General features: G+C 54.7%; 1 protein-coding gene across 2 annotated transcripts in view; it reads left to right on the top strand.

The window, feature by feature from the left end:
• Positions 1–11,630: 11,630 nt before the first annotated feature.
• COL8A2 (collagen type VIII alpha 2 chain) overlaps positions 11,631–25,172 on the top strand; it is a 32,858-nt gene continuing 19,316 nt past the window's right edge. The window contains exons 1-2 of one of the 2 annotated variants that reach the window (XM_007979411.3): positions 11,631–11,917; positions 22,388–22,432. The gene's annotated coding sequence lies outside the window, so the exon portion shown is untranslated. Of the gene's footprint in view, positions 11,918–22,126; positions 22,202–22,387; positions 22,433–25,172 lie in introns of those variants that run through there. The other variant, XM_073007481.1, reaches the window with a different exon arrangement.

Below are 25,172 nucleotides of genomic sequence, written 5' to 3' on the forward strand. Positions count from 1 at the left end.
AGACCAGGTAGGTTCATGGGCCCTGTCTGTGTTTGACTTGGTTTAGCAGTGGCTTCTTTCCAGAGACGAGAGAGTCTGGGAAACCTGGGAGCCAGTATAAGCAACTGAAGCCCCTTCAGAGTCGCTTTTGGCTCTAGTGTGTGCAGCAAAATCTAGAAGCAGACCATTATTCCAGACGCACCTAAAATGAACTGTCCAGGGCACTTGGCCACCAAGTTGGAAGGTTTGGCTAGAAAGGCCATGTAAACTCTGTTGTTGGGGTGCCATTTATTGAGTGCTTACCACTTGAAATACACTACTGAACAGTTTGCATGCATTAGCCAGCTCACAAGAATTCCATTTTTAGAGTGGAGGCCACAAGTTGCCCAGGTCATACAGTGAGTAAGTGGAAAAGCTAGGGTTCAAAGCTGGGCCAAAGGGCAAAACCCATGCTCTTAATGAAGATTCTCTTTTACTGCCAGGTTAGCACTGTGGGGGAAAAGGGAACAGGCCCACAGCTCCCTCTCCCAGGCTTAGAGAGCTTGAGATAGCTTTTAAAGGGAGGAAGCAAGAGATTGTGTCAGGCTGTATTTGGTAGCACTGCTTAGGGATAGCCTAAGGCCCTGAGGTTTAGACACGCAGGTGGTTGGAGGGAAATGGGGTCCCAGGCCTTGCCTGAAGTCTGTGTGCAGGCCTGAGATGGGGGGACCCAGTTTTTGATGCATTGTGCTTGAGATGTGGTTTGGTTGTGCAAGGAAAGGACCAGGGTTTTCAGAACCACTGAGGGGCAGTTTGCACAGGACTTACCTGCTCTAGCTGGATTAGGCCACCAAGGAGGGATAGTCAGTTTCATGTCCCCAAATATAGGGACATCCTCTGAGCCTCTTTATGTCCCCCTCCATATTATAATTTGGGGTCCCAGGGCAATGACTCAATTTTGGTCAACTGTGTCAGCACTCGGTGTGGGTCGCAGTCCAGTCACAATGGAGTCTGAATGAATGAAAGAGATTAAGGGAATGAATGTTGGGGCCCAGATGTGGAAAGCTTTATGTAGGGTCTGGACCCTGCCAAAAAAAGTCAGCTGCACCGCCCTTTCCCTTCTCCAGGGGGACCCTCGCCCTTCCTTTCCTCTGGGTACCACAGCCTACTTTTGAGCAGCGGTTTGTATGCTGTGAGGTTTTAGATATTTCCTTTCCCAATGTTAAACCTGGGCAACATTACAGGATTAGGGAGCTGTGGAAACAAAGCTCCCTTAGTGACTTTTCCCAGTTACAGCCCCACGACTGGGGCTGAGGGAAGGAAAGAGCTGGAGACTGCAGAAGTATTTGGAACATGCAATCCCCAGCAAACTAACTTCCTGGTCCCCACCCATGTCGTTGATTGGTTGTAGATTACACATCCCTCTCTTAATATGACTATGAGGCTGAGACAGCCCCCTAGGCTAGGCCATCCCTCCCAGCAAGATGGGGCAGGTGAGCCTGGCTATATGGGAGAGGCTGACTGACGAGGATTTTTGGGGAGTTCTGGAGCTGGGTGGTTGATGCTGGTGGCCTTCGGGCCTGGGGCTGGCTGGGTGGAGCTCTAAGGAAAGGTCTCGGTCTTCAGCCTTTGGCCACCAGGGGTCTCCAAACCACCACTGTACTGTCCCAGAAAGTGACCATTGGACCCCTGGTTTTCAGAATTTGCTAGAAGATGCACCTGATGGAGCAAATCTTAGAGGCTGACCAGAGACTGGAAGTACTCCCACTCCAATCAGACCTGAAAGCAAAGCTCACATATAGCTGCCAGGCTAAGCGCCTGCCTACTGGAGCCAGGGCATTGGAAGAGAGCATTGGCCAAGGATGTCTGGTCACATACATACTTCAGACTCTCATGCTGGCCTCCCGAGTTGTACAAGCTAGCTCTGAGCCCTCCCCTAATCAACCCCCCTTACTTCCTGAGTGGAGGCCAGAGCACCAGCCCCATTCCCCTGATGCAACGCTGTCCCATTCCTGCCCCAGACCTCCAACACCAGTGAAATTTCCACATTCAGGTTTCATCTTCTCCTGGAGGGTTGGCCTCCCCTACGTTTGTACTGGGCATCCAAGGCCAAGAAGCGGGTGGCAACAGAAGCCTCAGGAGCAGAAATTGCATTCAGTAAAATTAAAATAGTCTCCTAACAAGTAGTTCATTGTGGCTAGTAGGGGGTGGGGGTGCAGGAAAAATGTCCTCCCAGAGCTTAAGTGCTACCATGTGCTGTGTTTTGGAAGCCAAAGGGCCGGTGGGAGGGTAGGAGAGAGGAGGGGAGGGTGGTGGCAGGCAAGGAGCTGCTGTTACTGATCCCCAGCCTTTGATGTAGGGCCAGGCCTGACCCCAGGACAGCCGCCGGCCACTGCCAGGGGAGCGGTGGGACTCAGTGCATTCCTGGGGGCAATTTACACTCTGGCAGGAGGAGAGAGGAAAATTTCTACTGTGGGAAGGGGGAAGGGGGTGGAGGGAGGCCGCTGCAGCAGAGGCTGGGGGAGAGGGTGTTGTGAAGAACAATGGAGGGAGCCAGGACACAGAGTAGCACTCTCCTGCTTCACCCTGGCTCCCTCACGCACGTTGGGTCCAGGCCTCCTCCAGGAAGCCATCTCTGATGGAACCCAGAGCTGGTGAGGAGCTCACATGGGCTGGCCCAGGTACAGCCCAGGGGATGCAGAGAAGCAGCTGCTCTTTCCTCTTGGCTCTGGGAGCCTGGACTGTCAACCATGAGGGCATCTATGACTGAGCTAGGCTAGAGGAGGGATTGGGAGGGTGGTGCGCATGGGCAGGAGGACATTTGCCAGTGAGTGTGGATGAATGTTAGTCATAGCAATAGCTAATCTTTATTGCAGAGTGGCCATGTGCCAGCGCTAGTCAGGTGATAGGCCAGTACTTCACATGTATTTCTCATTTAGCATTCACCACAGCCCTACCACTATCTGCAGATGAGGAGACTGAGGAGCACAGCTAGTATACGGTGGATTCAGCACTTGAACCCAGATAGTCAGGACTTGAACACAAAGCTCTTATCCAGTACATTACATGTTGTGTATTTACGTTTTTGGGTTTCAGTGTCTGTTTCCTGGTGTTCCTTGGGCACTCTGTCTATGTGTGAATTCCTTTTTTTTTTTTTTTGAGACAGAGTCTGGCTCTGTCACCCATGCTGCTGAAGTGCTGCAGTGCCACAATCTCAACTCACTGCAACCTCTGCCTCCCAGGTCCAAGCAATTCTCCTACTTCAGCTTCCTGAGTAGGTGGGACTACAGGCGTATGCCACCACACCAAGCTAATTTTTTTTGTTTTTTTGTTTTTTGAAACAGAGTCTTGCTCTGTTGCCCAGGTTGGAGTGCTGTGGCATGATCTCGGCTCACTGCAAACTCCGCCTCCCGGGTTCAAGCGATTCTTCTGTGTCAGCCTCCTGAGTAGCTGAGACTACAGGCGTGTGCCACCATGCCTGGCTAATTTTTGTATTTTTAGTGTAGATGGGGGTTTCACCATACTGGCCAGGCCAGGTCTCGAACTCCTGACCTCGTGATTCGCTTGCCTACGCCTCCTAAAGTGCTGGGATTATAGGCATGAGCCACTGTGCCCCACCTCAATTTTTGTATTTTTTTTTTAGAGATGGGGTTTCACCATGTTGACCAGGCTAGTCTTGAACTCCTGACCTCAAGTGATCCACCCGCCTTGGCCTCCCAAAGTGCTGGGATTACAGGCATGAGCCACCGTGCCTGGCCAAATTCTTTCCCCTCCCCTCCCCTCCCCCCCCTCCCCTCCCCTCCCCTCCCCTCCCCTCCTCTCCCCTCCTCTCCCCTCCTCTCCTCTCCTCTCCTCTCCTTTCTTTTTAAGACAGAGTCTCACTCTGTTACTCAGGCTGGAGTGCAGTGGTGTGATCTCAGCTCACTGCAACCTCCGCCTCCTAGGTTCAAGCAATTCTCTGCCTCAGGCCCCCCAAGTAGCTGTACAGGTGCCTGCCACCATGCCCGGCTAATTTTTGTATTTTTAGTAGAGACAGGGTTTCACCATCTTGGCCAGGCACCTGGCTAATTTTTGTATTTTCAGTAGAGACAGGGTTTCACCATCTTGGCTAGGCTGGTCTTGAACTCCTGACCTCGTGATCCACCCTCCTCAGCCTCCCAAAGTGCTGGGATTACAGGCGTGAGCCACCTCAGCCGGCCTGAATTCTTTCATTTAACAAAAATGTAGCTCTGTGTTAGGGGCTGGGGACGTGGAGCTGACCTAGACTTTAGCCCCACCTGCCGGGAGCTTCTGCCCATGGGGAAGCAGCTGAATGCAATGTGGGGTCAGGGAGAGAGATTGAAAATGAGGAAATAGGGCAAGTCCTGGCTCTGCTAGTTATTAGCCATGTGACACTGGACAAATGATTTGACCTTTGAGCCTCAGTTTTTTTCATCTGGAAAATGGGACTTATAAATGCCTCCCTTGCTGGCTGTTTTAAGGATGACACAAGATGATATATATAAATGTCATGGCCTATGCTGAGTATTCCCTAACTGGCAGTTATGATGAGCTTCATTGTTATTGGGGAACATCTTGCAAAACCACTGCATGGATGGATATATGAATGTCTGAATATGTAAGGAGGGTAAGTTTGTGAAATCAGGGCATGTCTATGTTGTTCCTCACTGTAGCCCCAAGCATCTAGCACAGCTTGTCAGCACAAAGTAGGTGCTCAACAAATATTTATTGGCTGGGTGCGGTGGCTCATGCCTGTAATCCCAGCACTTTGGGAGGGCAAGGCGGGTGGATCACCTGAGGTCAGGAGTTCGAGACCATCTGGGCCAATATGGCGTAACCCTGTCTCTACTAAAAATACAAAAATTTGCTGGGCATGGTTGCACCTGGGATGGTGCAACCTGTAATCATGGATGCACCTGTAATCCCAGTTACTCGGGAGGCTGAGGCAGGAGAATCGCTTGAACCTGGGAGGCAGAGGTTGCAGTGAGCTGAGATCGCGCCATTGCACTCTGGCCTGGGTAACAAGAGTGAAACTCTGTCTCAAAAATAAATAAATATGCCGGGCGCGGTGGCTCACGCCTGTAATCCCAGCACTTTGGGAGGCCGAGGCGGGCGGATCACGAGGTCAGGAGATCGAGACCATCCTGGCTAACACGGTGAAACCTCGTCTCTACTAAAAATACAAAAAATTAGCCGGGCGTAGTGGTGCGCGCCTGTAGTCCCAGGTACTTGGAGGCTGAGGCAGGAGAATGGTGTGAACCCGGGAGGCAGAGCTTGCAGTGAGCCGAGATCGTGCCACTGCACTCCAGCCTGGGCGACAAAGCGAGACTCCGTCTCAAAGTCTCAAAACAAAAACAAAAACAAAACAAACAAACAAAAAACCAAAAATAAATAAATACATGTTTTTAATTTTTATTATTTTTTTAGAGACAGAGTCTCGCTCTGTCACCCAGGCTGGATGGCAGTGGTGTGATCCCAGCTCACTGCAGACTCACTCTTCCAGGCTCAAGTGGTCCTCCTGTCCCCTAGCTGGGACTAATGTTTTGTAGAGACAGAGTCTCACTTTGTTGCCCAGGCTGGTCTCAAACTCCTGGACTCAAGCAATCCTTCCACCTTCGCTTCCCCAAGTGCTGGGATTACAGATGTGAGCCACTGAACCCAGCCTTGACTGGGTATGGACTGTGAGTATAGAGTGGAGATCACAGAGACAGAGAGGTGTGAGTGCAGGGGAGCCCTCCACCAGGATATACTTTATGGGGCTCAGCACAAAATGAACATGAAGCCCTTAGTTCAGAAATTATTATGAACTCCAAGACAACCCAGGAGAGCGTTAAGTCAGGCCCTCGGGAGTGGGGAGCCCTGTGTGACTCCCATGAAACCACCTCTGACCTCCGCTTGCCTGTGGAGCCCCACTGCCCCCCGGCCTCCCCCAGCCAAGTTGTTAGGGAGAGAGTATAAGGCCTGGGGCTCCCTGGGCTATCTGAGGGAAGGCGAAGAGGGGAAGGATAACTCAGTGTGGGCAGGCCTGGAGAAAGCCGAGGGAAGGACCCAAAGACCAGCAGACCTCTCCCCAGGAAGCCCCCCAGAGCCAGGCCCATGTCTGAGAGCAGCCCTCTGTCTTCTGTTCCCCCACACCAACCAGGCCGCTGGGTGGTCTAGACACATGTGGTCACATTTAGATGTTGATTGAAGCAAAATTGTTATAAGATTAGAATATTTAAGGTAACTTTAATTTCCACTGCATTGCTGGGATTTTTGAGGATGAGGCCAAGAGATCCCCTGGGGTGGAAGTAGGGAGAATGGTGGGGGCTGCAGGAGGGGTCTCCATCACCCCTGCCTGGGAGGAGAGGCTGTTGGCAACTCAGAAGAAGGAAGGAGAGCTAGACAGAGGGGAGGGCTTCCCAGGAATCTTAGAAGCAGGAGTTCAGCCCTCCAGCAGATGTGGGGAGCGAAGGGCCGGCCTTGGTGGAATAGGAGTTCAGAGCACCACACCTCCTCCCCAGACTATCTGCACATCCTGGGCCACACATCTGTGCACACTCCCCTCCCTTCAGGTTGCCAGACAGACAGAAAGGAGGGCCAAAGGAGGGTCCCATCCAGGACCTCCCAGGCTCCAACCTGGGGCGGTTGGGGCTCACAGGGTTTTCTTATTGGCAGATCAATAGAAATTTAGAAGGAAAAGGAAAATAAGGTAATAGTAATCAGGATAACTAACATTATTATTATTATTATTATTATTATTATTGGAGACGAAGTTTCGCTGTGTCACCGAGGCTGGAGTGCAATGGCGCTAACTCAGGTCACTGCAACCTCTGCCTCCCCGGTTCAAGCGATTTTCCTGCCTCAGCCTCCCGAGTAGCTGGGATTACAGGCGCCTACAACCACGCCCAGCTAATTTCTGTATTTTTAGTAGAGACAGGGTTTCACCATGTTGGCCAGGCTGATCTCACACTTCTTACCTCAAGCAATCTACCCACCTTGGCTTCCCAAAGCGCTGGGATTACAGGTGTGAGCCACCGCACCTGGCTGGATTACTAACATTATTATTATTATTATTATTATTATTATTATAGACAGGGTCTCACTTTATTACCCTGTCTGGAGTTCAGTGACATGATCAAAGGTCACTGTAGCCTCAAATTCCTGGGCTCAAGCAATTCTCCCACCTCAGCCTCCTGAGTAGCTGGGATTCCAGATGTGTGCCACCACATCCCGCTTGCTTATTTATTTATTTGAGACACAGTTTCACTCTTGCTGCCCAGGCTGGAGTGCAGTGGTGCAATCTCTGCTCACCTCAACCTCTGCCTCCGAGGTTCAAGTGATTCTCCTGCCTCAGCCTCCTGAGTAGCTGGGATTACAGGCATGCGCCACCACGCCTGGCTAATTTTGTATTTTAGTAGAGACGAGGTTTCTCCGTATTGGTCAGGCTGGTCTCAAACTCCTAACCTCAGGTGATCTGCCCGCCTTGGCCTCCCAAAGTGCTGGGATTACAGGCGTAAGCCACTGCGTCTGGCCAGCCCAGCTAATTTATTTATTGAGAGACAGGGTCTCACTATATTGCCCAGGGCAGTCTCAAATTCCTGGGCTCCAGTGATCCTCCCGCTCCAGCCTCCCAAAGTTCTGTGACTGCATTTATTATTATTAAATGCCCAACTATTATTGACCCATTACTATGTGCCAGGCTTGTATTAAGCCCTTTATTATTCTCTCTCTCTCTCTTTTGGTTTACACATTTATTTCTCATCATTCTGGAGCCTGGAAGTCTGAGATCGGTGTGCCAGCATGGTCAGGTTTTTGACGAAAGCCCCTTCATGGTTTATAGATATGTGTCTTCTTGTATCCTCACCTGGTGGAGAGAGCTCATTATCTCTCTCTCTTTTTTTTTTAGATGGAGTCTTGCTCTGTTGCCCGTCTGGAGTGCAGTGGCACAATCTCAGCTCACTGCAGCCTCTGCCTCCCAGGTTCAAGCAATTCTCCTGTCTCAGCCTCCTGAGTAGCTGGGACTACAGGCACCTGCCACCACTCCCGGCTAATTTTTGTATTTTTAGTAGAGATAGGGTTTCACTATATTGGCCAGGATAGTCTTGATCTCTCGACCTTGTGATCTGCCTGCCTAGGCCTCCCAAAGTGCTAGGATTACAGGCAGAGCTCACTATCTCTTCTAAGAGACGGGATAGCACAATGGTAAAGTGGAAGATGATGAGCCAGCTTGCCTGGAGCCACATCCCAGCTCTCTCTTCCCAGCTGTGTGGCCATGAGTGAGTTAGTTAAGCCCTCTATGCCTCAGTTTTCTCATCTACAAAGTGGGGACAATAAGGAGACCAACCTCAAAGAGCTGTTGTAAGGATTAAATGAGTTAATCCACATAAAGCGCTCAGAACAGTGCCTGGCATGGGGCAAGAGCCCTGAGTGTTTGCTGTTCGTCATCAGGGGCTGTTATCCCCCTTTCATAAAGGAGGAATTTGAGGTTTTAGAGAAATGAGGTCACTTGCCCACAGCTACAGACAGGCAGCACTGGGATCCAAACCCAGGTCTGCCGGACTCCTCAGCCCACTGTCTGAACCACCAGGCTGGTGCCAGAGCTGACTCTGCCACGGGCCGTGCTAAGCAAGTTACATGTTGCGTCTGGTTCAGTTTAACCACCCACCCCATTTGATGCCCCTGCCCAGGCCTAGAGTAGTCCTTGAAGCCTTGCTGGCCAGCTTCTGATTGTTGTGGCTGAGGGAACTGAAGCCCAGAGAGGGGCAGCAACTTGCCCAAGGCCACACAGCAGGTGATCATAGGCAGAGCTGACCCACTGATATCCAGACACCACCAGAGACAGGCCAAGGTGGAAGCCCCTAGTAGGGGTGGGTGAGGAGTCTGGCTGGGAGTTTGGCCTTGTCTAGTCAAGAGATGAGCCTTGGTGTGAGAGTCCATGACCGCTGAGCAAATAGCTGGTGGATAAGGAGACAGCGGCCACAAGGTCATGGCACAGCTGTCAGCCTCTACTGGGGGATGGAGAACTGAGGCACCTCTCGGGGTTGGGGAGGCGCCTGATGGCCAGTGAACACCTGGCCACGAGACAGGGCCCAGACTTGGCGTCCAGGGCTGGTTGAAAGGAGAAGGAGCTGCAGCCCTCCCTCCCTGCAAGGCACTGGGCAGGGGCAGGTGGGGCAGGGGTTGGGGGAAAAGGGAGGGGACTGGGACAGGTGTGTACCCCATAGAATCAGGCCTGAGGACCCCAGGAAAAGTGTAAGGAGTGAGTCAGGAGACCCAGGGGTGGGATCTGAGTGGGGGACCGGCTGAATTTGTGTCCGAGTGTGGGTGTGAAGCCCGTGGGAGCCCCTTCCCCATACAGCGTGTCTCTCCCTTGCCCACTTGTGTCACCAGGCCCCACTTCATGCAGCCCTCCCTCCCTTCTCTCTGAACAGCTCACACTCAGAGTAAAGTGCTCTGCATGGATTGACTGTCATCCTCACAACATGCCTATGAGAGCTTCCCAGATGGAGAAACTGAGGCACCAGGGGTTGTTTGCCCAGTAGCATGTGGCTGGTGGGTGGTGGCACTTGGATTTGAACCCAGGCAGTCTAACTCCAGGGTCTTTGCTGTCAACCTTTAGTCCCTGCTGCCTAGCTTCCACCCCTTCCCTCTATCCCCAGGCACACTCAACCCCCATCAGATCCCCACGCAGGGTCCAGTTTCCACACCAGCTTCAGGGTCAGGCTTCAGTAATCCCCCCTCAGTCGGTGTCCTCCTTGGCACCCTGCCAGCCAGGACCCCTCCCTTCTCTGGGCAGCGCCCTAGTCTGGGTCCCCTGTAGTTCAGGCCAGGAGGCCACACCCAAAGACCCCTGGCAATTACCCCCAATTCTGACGGGTGGGATGGAGTAGGCCAGGCTCTGACGGTAGGTGAGGGTGAGAGGCCCCGTTGTGGAGCGGCGGGGCTGGTGTGTACCTTGGCAGGGGGACAGAAAAGTGGGAGGCCCTCAGAGGGCAGGCAGCAGGAGGGGGAAGGTTGAGGGGGGTGGGCCCTGACCCGAGACAGCCTGGGGCCCTCCCTGCTCCTTTCCTGGACCTGGTGAAGGCTCTGCTCTTTCCTGCTTAGAAAACACACACACACACAGCCACACTCACACACCCACACACACAGCCACCCACATCCCCCTACACAGACACACACCCATCCACACCCACACCCACGCAACCACACACACCCACACCAAGCCACACACACACTCCCACCCCCCATACACAGCCACATGCACAGCCACACCCACACACCCACACAGTCACACACAGCCACACACACACACTCCCACTCACACAGCCACACACCCCCCACCCCACAGTCATACACACAAAGTCACATGTACATACACCCACATAGCCACACACACACCCCCACAGCCACACACACCCACACAAAGCCACATAGCCACATCCACACACCCACATATAGCCACCCACACTCCCACCCCCACACACAGCCACCCCCCCACACCACCCCCATGCACACATACCTCCCCACATGCACACACAGGAATACACCCCCCACACCTCCACACACCCACACACATGCAAACTCCCCCACACCCATGCACACACACGCACACACACACACCCAAGCATACATACCTCCACATATGCCCACACCCACCTACATGCACGTGTGCACACACACACACAGACACGCACACACACATACACACATGCACACACAGGTACACACCCACCTACATGCGCACACACCCACGCCCACACCAACCTACATGCATACACGCACACAAACACGCACACACACACCCACACCCCAGAGTCCTCTCCTGACCTCATTTCCCCTTCCCCCTGCCCTTGCTGCCTCCCCCTTCCTCCCCTGCTGCCTGGCTACTGCCCCTACCCCCACCTCAACCTCCAACCCTTAATTGCTGTCCCTAAGGATGTCCTTCTCTGACAGCCCATCCTGCGAGCCTCCCTGGACTTCTAGAAGCACTCTGCCTTTGCCTGCTGGGCCACTGCTCTCCCGGTCCCTGCCACCTGCTCAGTCTCCTTTGCCGACCCCTCTTCCTCTGCAGCCCCGTGAATGCTGATGAGTGTCCTGGCTGTGCCCTGCCCGCCTCCCTGGGCCCGCTCCTTACTCTATGGCATCAGTCGCCATCTGCAAACTGTGGACTCCTCCTCGCTCTCCCAGAACTCTCACCTCCCGCCTCCTCGGTGTCCTGCCTCTATCTTCCTCCACACAGCTTTGGGCGGCTCTTTCCAAAACACAAATCTGACCACATGACTGCCCCACTCCAGAGCCTTCCGTGACTCCCCATTTCCCGGGGACTAGGTCTGGCCAGCCTCAGCCTGCTCCGCCTGCCTCTGTGACCCCGGTTCAATGCCCTAAAGCCTGAATGTGCGGACCACGACTGGCCCCTGTGAGTCCTCCGGGCTCAGCCTACCGAGGTCACGTCTGCAGGCAGCCTTCTGGGGACTCCTTAGTGGGGGGCCGCCAGCCCGAGCTGCCCCTTCCCTGCAGGACCGCGCCTGGCCGTCCTTCCCAGCAGCCGCGTCCGTCCAGCCAGGCGGGTGGCCTCTCGAGGGCAGGGGCTGCGCGGACTCCCCGGTGGCCGAGCCGCGGGTCAGGTGGACGGGGAGGGGTGGGGGCGGGCCGTCCAGGAGCGCGTGTGTGGCGGGGGCTCGGCGTGGGTGTCGGGGAGGGAGGCAGCCGTCCGAGGCAGCGCTGGGCCGGGCGGGGCGCGGGCCTTGGCCGTGGCTGTGGAAAGAGGAGGGCGGAGGCCCCGCCCCGACGCGCCTCTCCCGCTGCCCGCCCACTCCGGCAGCCGCGAGGGGCGGCCGGCAGAGCGACGCGGAACCCCGCCGGCGCGGACCCCGGACCCCGACGCCGCCCGCCCAGCCGCGGACGCCCCTGTGCGGAGCCCGCGCCGCCCGGGCCGCCCTCGAGGGCCGGGAGCGGCGCCCGGCGGCCGCGCCCGCAGGTAAAGGCGGGGAGGCGGGCACTGGGGCTCGGGTTGGGGGAATCCGAGGGCAGGACCTGGGCTGGGCTTCCCCCAGCACCATGCAGGACGGCAGGGCCGGCGCCTCGGACTCTGGGATGGGGACGCGGTGGGGGACTTGGGCCAGGGGGTCGCCTTAGGATGGGGGAGCCCATCCCGTTCCCTGCGCTCCGTTCCCTCCCAGGCAGGATCCCAGGAAAGCCCCCTCCTCCCTTCCTCTCCCAGAAGTGAGGGCTCCAGCATCAGACAGTGCCGGGAGGAACACCCCCCTCCCCGACGAGGTGGCTCTGGGCGTGTCACCACCTCCCGGTCTCCCGTCCCACCTGTAAAGAGGGAATAACAAGGCTGCCTTCGCAGGGTGATGGAGGAGAGAGGAGGGAGTGAGGGGCCTTAGCATCCTCCCTGCTCTCACTCCTGCCCCCATCTCTCTGCCATTGCTGATTTGCTGGAGACCTCCCAGTTATAAGGTTTTCCGCCTTAGCCCCCAGGTTCCTCCTATTCTAGGTGCCCTGTCAGTCCCCTCACCCCAAACTGGAGCCAGGTTCCCAGGAATGTCCCTGTCAGGGGCTCAGCATCCCCCCAGCTCCAGACCGAGACTTGCAGGGGGTGAGAGCCACTGCCTGGCCAAGAGGAACTGGGGTCCCAGGGCCCCAGAACAACCTCCCAGTGTCTCTGCCCTGGGTCTGGAGCCACCCTAGCCCCAGAAATCCTCCAGGTAGAGAAATGCTATTCAACCAGAGGGGCCCAGGAACACCATTGCCATGGGGAAAACTTTGCTGGTTGTATGTGTGCGCACACGTGTGTGTGCCTGTGTGAGGCCATGCTGGGTTCCTGACACAGACATGCAGCTGACCTCCTTAGGGTTGTCCGAACAACCAGAAATCATCCCTCCCATCTGCCGTCAGCACCTTTTGCTCAGGCTGGCAGCAGGGGCCCATCCACTCCTCTTAGCAGAGTCCCTTTAGCAAGGACAGCCTCCCAGCAGCTGTACTGGGCATTTGAAAGGTCTGGGGGCCGTGGAGCTGGATGGCTGGAGGGTCAGGCAGCCTGAGGTCCCTCTCTGGGGACTGAGCTAAGATCGACTGATCCTTTTACTGCCCCAAGCTGATGGGGCCTCAGGGCAGGAATTGTTGATCTCTGGAGAGACACCATGGTTGGTGGTCTTGGTTAGGGCATAGGCGCCCTCACTGGCTTCCCACTGGACTGGTGAACACCTACAAACGCTTGGACACACAATGACCCCAGAGGATAGTGAGGAGAAACCACAGACACACTCACCTAGCCCCACACAGCCTTGCACCCTTCTGAGAGCCACGCACGTCACACACCGACCCAAACATTCATTAGATTCATGCGGACACACTCCTCCACTGAAACATACACCACCACAAGACACAGGCAGACGCGTGCACACACACCCAAACTCCTACAGACACATGGCAGGCCCCACGTGCCCCAGCCAGACATACTCAGACAGGACGGCACACACACACATACGCTCACACCCAGACACGCTCACCAGGGTCTCTTTCTCTGGTTTCACTTGTCTACCGCAGTGAAAATGAGAATTTCCGCTCTTTGGCTCAGAGGAAGGGGAAAGAAAATATGGAAGTGAATGTGTCTGTTAGCAAGAAGGAGGAGAAAGATACTAAGCAGGGCTGTCAGCCTGAGTCCCTGTACTCCACAACCTTCTCTGCTCCTGCCTGAGCGGGAACAAAGGATGCACAGTCCCAGCTTCCTTGCCCTGCTGGCCCCCCAGCCCACTCCAGAACTCTCAGTGGCAGGGATGGGACGCCTCTTATAGGGAAGTGGGGCCTCAGATGAGCTGGTCCCATCCGTGGCAGAAGGAACTTACAGTGTCGGGACGAAGGAACGAGAGAGACACAGCAGCCTCTCCTATGGGGTGTGGCTGTGGTTCCACAGTGCGCTACTAGGTACCCGAGGAGGGACACCATGCAAGCTGAAGTGCAGATCAGGGAAGGTGGCACCTAAGAGATGATCTGGCCAGGGCTTTCAAGGATGATAATTTTGACAGGTGCAGGGGATGGAAAGGGTGAACGGCTGAGGGCACAGTTCGTGCAGAGGTGTGGAGGGGGAAGCTTCAAGGTTCTCTCAGGGACAGTGAGTAATGGGCACTGTTGGATCACACTGGGGAGCAGGAGGGACTCATGACTTTGAGGTCAGATTTCTAAGGGCCCTGTCCAGAGAAAGGGTGTGAGCTGCAAATGATACAGTCTGGAGATCACTCTGGCTGCTCTGGGGAGCAAGGATGAAGGGGGGATCTTCGAGGCAAGGGAGATCATGGAGGAGGCTGGGCAGAGTTTAAGGAGAAAGGTGACAGGGGATGAAGTGGGTGGTTGCCATGGGGATGAGAGGAAGAAGTAGATGGAAGGGAGTAAGCCGGTTGGCAGTGGGGCCAGGAGCCTTGCACTAGATAGCTGTGGCCTGTCCCCAGAGAAGGCAGGTGCACGGGAGATGTGGGTTTGGCCCTGAGGTCTGATAAGTTGAGATGACTGGGAGCTGGGGACTGAGTGTAGCCTTGAAGCCTGGGTGGGTTTGTGAGGCCATATGTGGACACACATGTGCCCAAGTACCAGTCATGGAAGTCTGGCTTCCAGCAAGAGAATTCCAGGCCCACTTTGTTCTGAGGGCATTTCCAGGGTGGGTGGAGTGTGGACAGCAGATCTTGAGTGAGGCAGCATGTGCTGCGTGGAGAGGAGCTGGCATTGGGAGTCAGACAGACCTAGGACTTCCCATCTCTGAGCCTCAGTTTCCACATCTCTAAAATGGGAATGCTGTACTTGTCTCCAGAGTTGTTTTGCCTGCAGAGAGGTGAGGAGTAGTCCCAGGTCACACGTGTGATGGGGGCGTAGCACCTAGATTGTCTGATCAGTGTCCATTCCGCCTTTCTGGTTGGATCCTAGAAGTGGACTGGGGAGGACTGGCCCTGCTTCCATTCAGATTCTTGGAAAGTTCTGAATTGGAGGCTGACTGTCCCCATGCAGCCTGGATGGGCTGGGATTCCTGGCTCTTTTTTTTTTTGAGATGGAGTCTCGCTCTGTCACCCAGGCTGGAGTGCAGTGGTGCGATCTCAGCTTACTGCAAGCTCTGCCTCCCAGGTTCACGCCATTCTCCTGCCTCAGCCTCCTGAGTAGCTGGGACTACAGGTGCCCGCCACCGCGCCCAGCTAATTTTTTGTATTTTTAGTAGAGATGGGGTTTCACCGTGGTCCGGGTCTCCTGACCTCATGATCCACCCGCCTTGGCCTCCCAAAGTGCTAGGATTACAGGCATGAGCCACCGCGCCCAGCCCTCCTGGCTCTTGAAGGGGAAGAGGTCACATGTGGGGGTGGCAGAGGGTTAGTGCCTCATGGGGAGAGCCAGGCGGCAAATGCTGGCCCAGCTCATGGATGGGGTTATGGAGACGCAGAGGGGAACTCACCTGAGGTCACACGGCAGCCAGTCAGCGGCAGAATCAAAACAGAGGCCAGGATCCCAGGCCCAGGTCCCCTTCCTCACAAAGGCTGCCCTCCCTCAAAGGACATGGAGTAGAGGGAACCTTGTCACTTGAGGTTCTGTGACTTCTTTCTTTTCTTTCCCTTCCTTCCCTTCTTTCCCTTCCTTCCCTTCCTTCCCTTCCTTCCCTTCCTTCCCTTCCCTCCCTTCCCTCCCTTCCCTCCCTTTCTTTTCTTTCCTTTCCCTTTCTTTCCCTTCCTCCCTCCCTCCCTCCCTTCCTTCCTTCCTTCCTTGCTCCTTCCTTCCTTTCTTTCTCCTTCCTTCCTTCCTCCCTCTTTCTGTCTTTCCTTTTATTTCTCTCTCTCTTTCTTTCTTTCTTTCTTTCTTTCTTTCTTTCTTTCTTTCTTTCTTTCTTTCTTTCTTTCTTTCTCTCTCTCTCTCTTTTCTCTCTCTCTCTCTTTCTTTCTCTCTTTTCTTTTCTCTTTTCTTTTCTTTTCTTTCCTTTCCTTTCCTTTCCTTTCCGTCTTGTCTTGTCTTGTCTTGTCTTGTCTTGTCTTGTCTTGTCTTGTCTTGTCTGGCTCTTGTTGCCCAGGCTGGAGTGCAGTGGCGCAATCTTGGCTCACTGCAACCTCCACCTCCCAGGTTGAAACGATTCTCCTGCCTCAGCCTCCCAAGTAGCTGGGATTACAGGCGTCCACCAAGCCCGGCTAATTTTTTGTATTTTTAGTAGAGACGGCGTTTTACCATGTTGGCCAGGCTGGTCTTGCACACTTGACCTCAGGTGATCCGCCCGCCTTGGCTTCCCAAAGTGCTGTGATTACAGGGGCGAGTCGCTGTGCCTAGCCAATAAGAAGGTAGAACAGCAACTTTTTTTTTTTTTTTTTTTTTTTTTTTTTTTTTTTTTTGACAGAGTCTCGCTCTGTCACGCAGGCTGGAGTGTAATGACATGATCTCAGCTTACTGCAAGCTCCACCTCCCAGGTTCTAGCCATTCTTCTGCCTCAGACTCCCTAGTAGCTGGGACTACAGGTGAGCACCACCATGCCTGGGTAATTTTTGTATTTTTAGTAGAAACGGGGTTTCACCACATTGGCCAGGCTAGTCTCAAACTCCTGACCTCATGATCCACCCTCCTTGGCCTCCGAAAGTGCTGGGATTACAGGAGTGAGCCACTGTGCCATGCCTGGTCTTTTTTTTTTTTTTTTTTTTTTTTTTTTGACGGAGTCTCGCTCCGTTGCCCGGGCTGGAGTGCAGTGGCGTGATCTTGGCTCATTGCAATCTCCACCTCCTGGATTCAAGCGATTCTCCTGCCTCACCCTCCCGAATAACTGGGATTACAAGTATGTGCCACCAGGCCCGGCTAATTTTTGTATTTTTGGTAGAGAAAAGGTTTCACCATGTTGACCAGGCTGGTCTTGAACTCCTGACTTCAAGTGATCCACCCACCTTGGCCTTCCAAAGTGCTGGGATTATAGGTGTTAGCCACCATGCCTGGCCTTTCTTCCTTCCTTCCTTCCTTCCTTCCTTCCTCTCTCTCTTTCTTTTTTCTTTTTCTTTTTTTTTTTTGAGATGGAGTCTCGCTCTGTCACCCAGGCTGGAATGCAATGGCACCATCTCGGCTCACTGCACTCTGCCTGCCGGGTTCAAGCAATTCTCTTGCCATCTCGGCTCATTGTACTCTCTGCCTCCCGGGTTCAAGCGATTCTCTTGCCTCAGCCTCCTGAGTAGCTGCGATTACAGGCATGTGCCACCAAGCCTGGCTAGTTTTTGCATTTTTAGTAGAGACAGGGTTTCACAATGTTGGTCAGGCTGGTCTTGAACTCCTGACCTTGTGGTCTGCCCACCTCGGCCTCCCGAAGTTCTGGGGTTACAGGCATGAGCCATTGCACCCGGCCTTTCTTTCTTTCTTTTTTTTTTTGAGATGGAGTCTCTCTCTGTCGCCCAGGTTGGAGTGCAGTGGCGCAATTGCGGTTCACTGCAACCTCTGTCTTCCGGGTTCAAGTAATTCTCCTGCCTCAGCCTCCCAGGTAGCTAGGATTACAAGTGCGCACCATCATGCCCGCTAAGTTTTGTATCTTTAGTAGAGACGGGGTTTTGCCATGTTGGTCAGGCTGGTCTTGAACTCCTGACCTCAAGTGATCCGCCTGCCTGAGCCTCCCAAAAGGAATGGAATCTTAATTGTCGTACGTCTCCAGTGTGTGGGGCATTTCCGTAGCACAGGGGTTTTTTTGTGGAGGGGGAAAGGAGGAATAGCAGGCGTGAGAAGGTCAGGCCCAGAGACAGCCCAGAACCGTGAGGGCTGGGATGGTATTTTCTATTATCTAGGAACCCTTGGTGGTCCCTGGTGGGTCCTGTGAGGAAGGGAAGCCTCTGGGAGGAAGTGGGGTCTGAGCCAGGGGTCCTGGCCTCTGGTCTCAATTCTGCCACTGGCTGCTGTGTGACCTCAGGAGAGTTTTCCTCTGAGTCTCTGTAACCCCATCCATGAGTTGGGTCAGCAGTGCCAGCCTGCCTCTGCTTACAGCTTATGGTGAGGAGAAACCTAGATTGCAGGGTAGAGGGGTCACTTCTCTCCTGAAAGATCCCAGGTGGCCAACACTTTGGTCTCCACACCCGTCCAGTGTCCACAGCCCCCACCACCCGGAAGTTCTCCTTTCTGGCTAGCCTCCTTCTTTCCCACTGTGCTGGCTGCCACCAAGCTCTGCGTGGGCACTCCAGGCCACGCTCCCTGACAGGCAACCACGGCTCTGCTCATGGCAAGCATTCTTTTCATAGTTCCTGGAGCACAGCAAATCCGGCTGCTTAGCCAGGAATGCAGAGCCCCCTCCTGCAGCGGCAGCAGCGGCTGGATTGTGGGTGGAACCCCTGGGGGTCAGGCAGGAGGGACTGAGGGGGTGCGGAGGACCGACCTCCACCCCAGTACACACCGTGCCTCAGCTCGGGGGAGCCAGGAGGCTGTCCTCATCTTTGGACTTGCTCAGCTTGGGGCCAAGCTCTGGGACTGTCCTTCCCTGGCTAGGGGAACTTGGGCAAATGACATCTCTCTGAGCCTCGGTTTCTGATCTGTAAAATCAAGTTTATAATACTAACCTCACAGGGCTGTTGAGAGGTGTCGTGGTGATTTTATTTATTTATTTATTTTTATTTATTTATTTTTTTTGAGATGGAGTTTTGCTCTTGTTGCCTAGGCTGGAATGCAATGGTACGATCTCGGCTCGTTGTAACCTCTACCTCCCAGGTTCAAGCGATTCTCCTGCCTCAGCCTCTTAAGTAGCTGGGATTACAGGCACCCGCTACCATGCCCGGCTAATTTTTGTATTTTTAGCAGAGACGGGGTTTCTCCATGTTGGTCAGACTGGTCTCGAACTCCTGACCTCAGGTGATCTGCCCGCCTTGGCCTCCCAAAGTGCTGGGATTACAGGCGTGAGCCACTGCGCCTGGCCAGTGATTATATTTATAATAGGGCATATTTATTTAGCGTTCATATATGCCAAGCACTACTCTGAGTCCATTATACAAAATTAACTTGTTTAATCCTCACAAATGCTCTGTGAAGCTGGGCTTGGCAGCTTTATATGGGCTGGGCAGAGCTGGGTTCAGATTCCACCCCCTTCACTTCCTAGCCTGGTTACCTTGGAGAATGGATGTGACCTCTCTGGGACCTAGCGCTCTTCCTCAGTAAAATGGGACAGCGGTTCCAGCCTTCCAGGGTTACAGGAATAAATAATGCCTGGAGTTCCCATTTCACTGATGAAGAAGCTGAGGCCCAGATGGAGGTCTCATGCTAGTAAGAGCTAGCACTGAGATAAGGATGCATGTAGAGAGGTCCTCTTAATCCGACATGATTTTTAAAGAAAGATTTTTAGCCCAGAGCCTGCCCGTAGTAGGCGCTCAGAAATAGGAACCTCTCCCATGAGCCCCATTGCTGGCAGGAGCCAATTGTTCACCTCATGGCCATCAGCACCTCAGTCTGGAAAGTTGGAATGGGGAAGCGGGCCTGAGGCCCTGGCCAGCCTCCCTGGAACCCTGCAGCTCTCAGAAGCTGGTGGGGCGTGGGGGGTGGGGGGTGCAGACTGTCCCACCCACATCTGGTCTGGGATTTAGCCAACAGCAGCAGGCTCTGTGCAAAGGGGAGACATCGCCAGGGGAGGGGCTCCAGGAGGGGATTAGGGAAGGCAGCTGGGGGTGGAGGTTAAGAACAGAGTCCCATTGAAGTCGGCTCAGGCACCGCCCTGGCTTACCCACTCACCCCCACTTCCTATTTGTAAGACCAAGGGGGCCTTGGCCCACTGGAGCGGACTCCTGAGGCACCTGATAGTAGCTGCCCACTCTGCTCCCAGCCTTGCCTGTCCCTGGTGCCATCTAGTTTGAGGCAGCACAGGTGGGGTAGAGCAGGAGTAGGGGGCAGGGCCCATGGCTGAGGTCTTCAGGGAGCCCAGGTGTACAGGGCTTTTAACCACCTGGGGGCCAGGCAGAGCTGGGTTCGGATCCCACCTCCTTCACTTCCTAGCCTGGTTTCCTTAGAGAATGGATGTGACCTCTCTGGCACCTAGTGCTCCTCCTCAGTAAAATGGGACAGCAGTTCCAGCCTTCCAGGGTTCCAGGAGTCAGTAGTGCTGATGAGTGTGCCTAGTGCTATGTCCAGTGCATACAATGAACTTGGGATGCAGACACCATTGTTATTGACCATTAACATGGGGGAAGGGAATGGGGAAGCAGCTTTAGGTAGGACCCGCATCTCTGATCCTGATATTCAAGGCATTTCTCAGTCTGATCCCAGCCAGGTCTCCTCTCCTCAAATCATCTGTTTGGTGAAGAGCCTAGGCTTTGGAGCCCATAGCCAGGGTTCAAATTCAGGTTCTACTTTTTTTTTTTTTTTTTTTTTAAGAGACAGGGGTATCACTATGTTGCCCAGGCTGGACTCAAACTCCTGAGCTCAAGTGATTCTCCTGCCTTGGCCTCCCAAAGTGCTGGGATTACAGGCGTGAGCCACCGTGCCCAGCTCCAGGCTCTACTTTTCATGAGCTGTGTGACGTTGGGCCAGTTACTTAACCTCTCTGGCCCTTAGTTTTCTCATCTGTAAAAAGGCAAGATGAAATACTTTTGTCACTGGGTTGTTGTGAGGATTAAATGAGATAATTCATGAGAACACCCAGAACGGTACCTGGCACACAGTAGGTACACAATGAATATTAGCTCTGATTAGTTAGTTCATGTGTTTGTTTATTTTATTTGGATTCTCTCCATCCCCTGAATATATTCAGGGCTTTTACACTCTCACACATGCTGTTCCCTTGGCCCAGGACTGATCACCTCTCCCCACCACCAACCAGTTAAATCCATGTTCATCCTTCAAAGCCCAGAGCCAACATAAGTCATTTCTTCTCCCAGAGTCTCATGGTGTGGGGAGGGGGCTGGGGCCAGAGAAGCTGGGGCTAAGCTGAGCTGGAGGGTCCTCCTACCGGGGCTCCATCATCCAGGCTGTGGCCCCATGACCCAGCTCCAGGGTCATAGTGTTCAGAGTGGCAGGATGGAGGCAGGGCTCAGCTGAGTTGGAGAGGAGGCCTAGGAGCTGCTGGCTCTGGCATCTGGCTGCTTGTGCAGCTACAGACAGGACTGGATGTCAGAGTTTCCATGGGAGCAGGCAGAGGCAAGCAAGCAGCTGTGGGAGAGAGTGACGCGGCCCACAGGCCTCCCTGCCAGGTGGGCTGGCTGGGCGTCCCCTCCCCATCTACCCCGGAGTCATGTCTGGGTCTGGACTTTAGCCCCGGATCCTTTGCGTATAGCTATGTGACCTGGAGTAGGGCTTTTATTAGATCCTGGCACCACACCTGATTAAGGCAGAAATGGGGACCCAGCCATCCAGGGCCCTGACCACATCACTTCCCCAACAAAATAACCTTCGATGGCTCCCCATTGCTCTCCAGAGAAATGCAAGCATAGCATTCAGATTTCCTCACCATATTGCCCCAGCCTCCCCGTCCCACAGCACTTCTGGACCTTCCCTGTATATTACTACCTGAAATTCCTGTTGCCACCTCGTCTGCCTTTCAGACTCCGATTCATCCTTCAGGACCCAGATCCAGTGTCCCTTTCTCCATGAAGCCTTCAGGGGAAGCTTAAGGCGTCAGTGTTCCCTGCTTCATGCTCCCACAGCCCAGAGATCTTTGCCAATTGTGTGATGACCGCTTGTCTGATGCCCCCAGCCCTTCAGGACAAGGCAGGGCACGGTATGGGGTTGAACCACTTCTGTGGTCCATGGCCCAGGCTTGGGTCCTCCATATAGTAGAAGCTTCCCCAGCAGGGATCCTAACCCAAAGTAGGGGCCACCCCAAACCAGAACTGACATATGAGAGGGACTTCTCCAGCATGGGAACCTGGGACACAGAAGGGGCATCCTCAGCCTGGACTCTAGGACAGGAGGAACTCCGTGAATCCAGGGCCAGGCACCCCGTGGGTATTGCTAAGTGTGCATTGAATGAATGGAGTCGTGGAGTATGAGGGCACAAACCCTGCTTCCCTCAGGGGAGGAGGGAACTGAGAAGAGACTGAGGTTGGGGCTGGGTTTCCAGCAGGGGGTTCTGGTAAGAAGCCCGGGGCAGGCACTGGTGTGGCTGTGGGTTAGGGCAGGAGGCTTCCCAGGCTCCTGATGTCATTGTCTCACACTGTTCCTCCCTTTTTGTTTTTTTTTTTCCTAAACAGAGTCTTGCCCTGTCTCAAGAGTGCAGTGGTGCAATCGTAGCTTACTGCAGTCTTGAACTCCTGGGCTCAAGCAATACCACCCCCCTCAGCCTCTCAAGTATCTGGGACTACAGGTGTGCACCACCATGCCCAGCTAATTTTTAAAAAATTTTTAGTAGAGACAATGTGTCCCTATATTGCCCAGGCTGGTCTCAAACTCCTGACTCAAGCAGTCTTCCCACCTTGGCCTCCCAAAGTACTGGGATTACAAGCGTGAGCCACTGCCCTGTAGCCTCACTGTTTCTCTTGTTCATCCTCAGGCCCTGCCTCTGCTGGGACTTTCCCAGGCCCCTCCGACCTGAAAGGTAAGCTAGGTTTGGGGATGGGGTTTTCTGATATCTCAGGCCAGATGAGGCCTGTGTTCATTGCTGTCTAAACTCACTCCCTCCTGCTTCACCGGAAGCCTTCCCAGGCCCAGGGTGTCCGGTGAGCCACCCTTTTTGCAGGTGACCTCAGCTCCCTGCAGCCTGGGCTTTAAAACCCTGGCCCAACTCGGAAGCAGCTTTTTCTCATTTGTGAACTATTTCGCCTGGCTCCTTGGCGGGGCCGTGTTTGCTTGGCCCAGCCTGGGTGCAGTGGCCTGGCTGTGCTCCCGCCGGGCCCCCTCCCTGCCCAGCCCAGCCCCTCCTGCTGCCGCTGCCGCCGCCACCACGCAGGGTAGCCGCAGAGGCCCAGGAATCTTGGCAGGCGTGGGGAGGCAGCGGGCGGCGGGTGGCGCTCCGGAAAAGGCTGCAAATGTGAACCAGAAGGTGAGGGATTGGAGGCTGAGGAGGCCCCGCCTGCCCCTGCCTGAGGCCTGGGGGTGGCTGGGTCTGTGGGGGCCCTCGGATGTCCAGTTCCCATCAGAAGCTCAAGGCCTCTGCTGGGAGGCAAGCGACGGCCCCAGCTGAGGCCCGAGCCCCTGGGTGGGGAAGGACCAGCTGCCTGGCTACCTGCCTGAGGGTACATGGTTGCCCTCGGGCCTGCCCACTGCCAGGCCTCTTCTATTACCTCTGTCCCTGCCCTACTGTTCTTACCTTCCTGGGCACTTTGTTGTCCCGAGATGCTCCTCCCTAGGGGAGCAGCAGAGAACCTAGACTCAGAGATGGGCAGAGGCCAGGGGCTTGGTCACCTGCAGGAGGGAGGTTTGGTTCAATACCCCTCCAGCCCAGAACCAAGAAGGACTCAGGAAGAGCAACAAAGAGAAAGTGGCCCTGCGATAAGCCACCTGAGGGCTTGGCTGGACGAGGGAGGTGGGTTTGTCAGAGGCCTGGACCTGGAGTCCCTGGGCTACAGGCTTCATTGAACACATGCCCTGTGCCCGCCTCAGGCAGGAGGGAGGTGGGGGTGGGGAAGAGGTGCTTTCATGCAGGTGGGTGCCCAGGAGAAGGAGCTGTTCTGCCTGAGGGAGGCAGGGAAGGCTGCTTGGAGGAGGAGGCATTTGAACTGGGTCTTAAATGAGGACTAATATGTTTCCATGGAGGCAAAAGATAGAAAGAGCAACCCAGCAGAGAGGATCACGCAGGAAAAGGCAGGGACAGGGAGGCAGTGAGACATCTGAGGTGTCTGGATCCTAGGGTGTTGGGGGAGGAGGAGCCCAGGGCTGTGGTGGGCTCCTTTCACTCCCTAAATGTAGGCATGTTCTCCAAGGGGGAGTCCGTGGGCCTCCTCCAGGCTGCAGCAACCCCACCAATGAACCTGTAGTTTTGTTTGTTTGTTTGTTTGTTTTTGAGACAGAGTCTCGCTCTGTCGCCCAGGCTGGAGTGCAGTGGTGCAATCTCGGCTCACTGCAAGCTCCGCCTCCCAGGTTCATGCCATTCTCCTGCCTCAGCCTCCCGGGTTGCTGGGACTACAGGCGCCCGCCACCATACCCGGCTAACTTTTTGTATTTTTAGTAGAGACAGAGTTTCACTGTGTTAGCCAGGATGGTCTCAATCTCCTAACCTTGTGATCCGCCCGCCTCAGCCTTCCAAAGTGCTGGGATTACAGGCATGAGCCACAGGGCCTGGCCACGAACCTGTATTTTTACCTCTAGCCCATGTCTCTCTCCCGAGTTCCAGAGCCCCAGGTTCACTGCCCCTTGGATGCCCCCCTACCCTGGAAGTCTTCCTCATCCAGTCATTTGCTCTGATTTCGGCTTGGACTGTCCCACCGCCACCTGCCCGCATGGGCCTGTTGAACTCTGATTTCTCCTTCAAGCCTCCTTATGCTACTTCTGAAACTGAGGCCACTTGGTGGTCTGGGAGCCTCACTCGCAGGGATGACGGATGTTGGGACTGTTAGGTGGAACTGAAGTCTGGTAGGGCAGACCAGGTGGGCAGAAGGCAGCACTCCTCTCCTGCCTTCAACCTGGGTGAGAAGGTGGCCCGCAGGGAGCCCTGCCCTGATCTGGCCACCTCCCTCCACCCTCCAGCTCCCAGATTCCAGGCTCCTCTTTGGCTTTGGGGGAGTCCTCATCTGCACAGCAGACAGAGAGCTCAGCTCATGGGCTGGACCCCCCCAAGTCCCTTCCCAGACCTTGTGGAGCTGCTCAGGCATTGCCCAGGGAGGTCAGACCCAGACCTGACATTAACACGAGTAGGTGTGGACTGTCAGTGCTGGCCTTCCCAAGGGTCCCGCCCAGTGACCAACAGCTAGAGATTTACAGAGCCTGGAACCCAGAAAGGGACCTAGGCACAGGACATAGTAGAGGACAGAAAAGGACAAACAATGACAGAGATTGGTGGACAGGTGGGATAGTGATACAGAGACAGGAGAGAGACACACAGAGAGAGATGCCGGAGACACACAGGAGGCAAAGGCCTGGGTTCAGTGACACAGAGCCATGGAAGGAGGGACACTCTGGTGGCTCCTGCATTGAGCTGGTCCCTGGCCCTCTCCTTACCCACATGACTCTTAGACCCAGAGTGTGTGCCTCCAAACGTGACCTCAGGGCTTTGCTGGGCTCAACATCCATCTCTCTACCCGCTCCTTCCTAACTGGTCCACATTCTACTGAGTCTAAAGCATGCCTTCTCCTCCAGAAAGCCATGTGAATTGCAGAATAACATGGACTTTATCCTGCTGG

The sequence above is a fragment of the Chlorocebus sabaeus genome, chromosome 20 (genome assembly GCF_047675955.1).
Source record: "Chlorocebus sabaeus isolate Y175 chromosome 20, mChlSab1.0.hap1, whole genome shotgun sequence".
Lineage (NCBI taxonomy): Eukaryota > Metazoa > Chordata > Mammalia > Primates > Cercopithecidae > Chlorocebus > Chlorocebus sabaeus.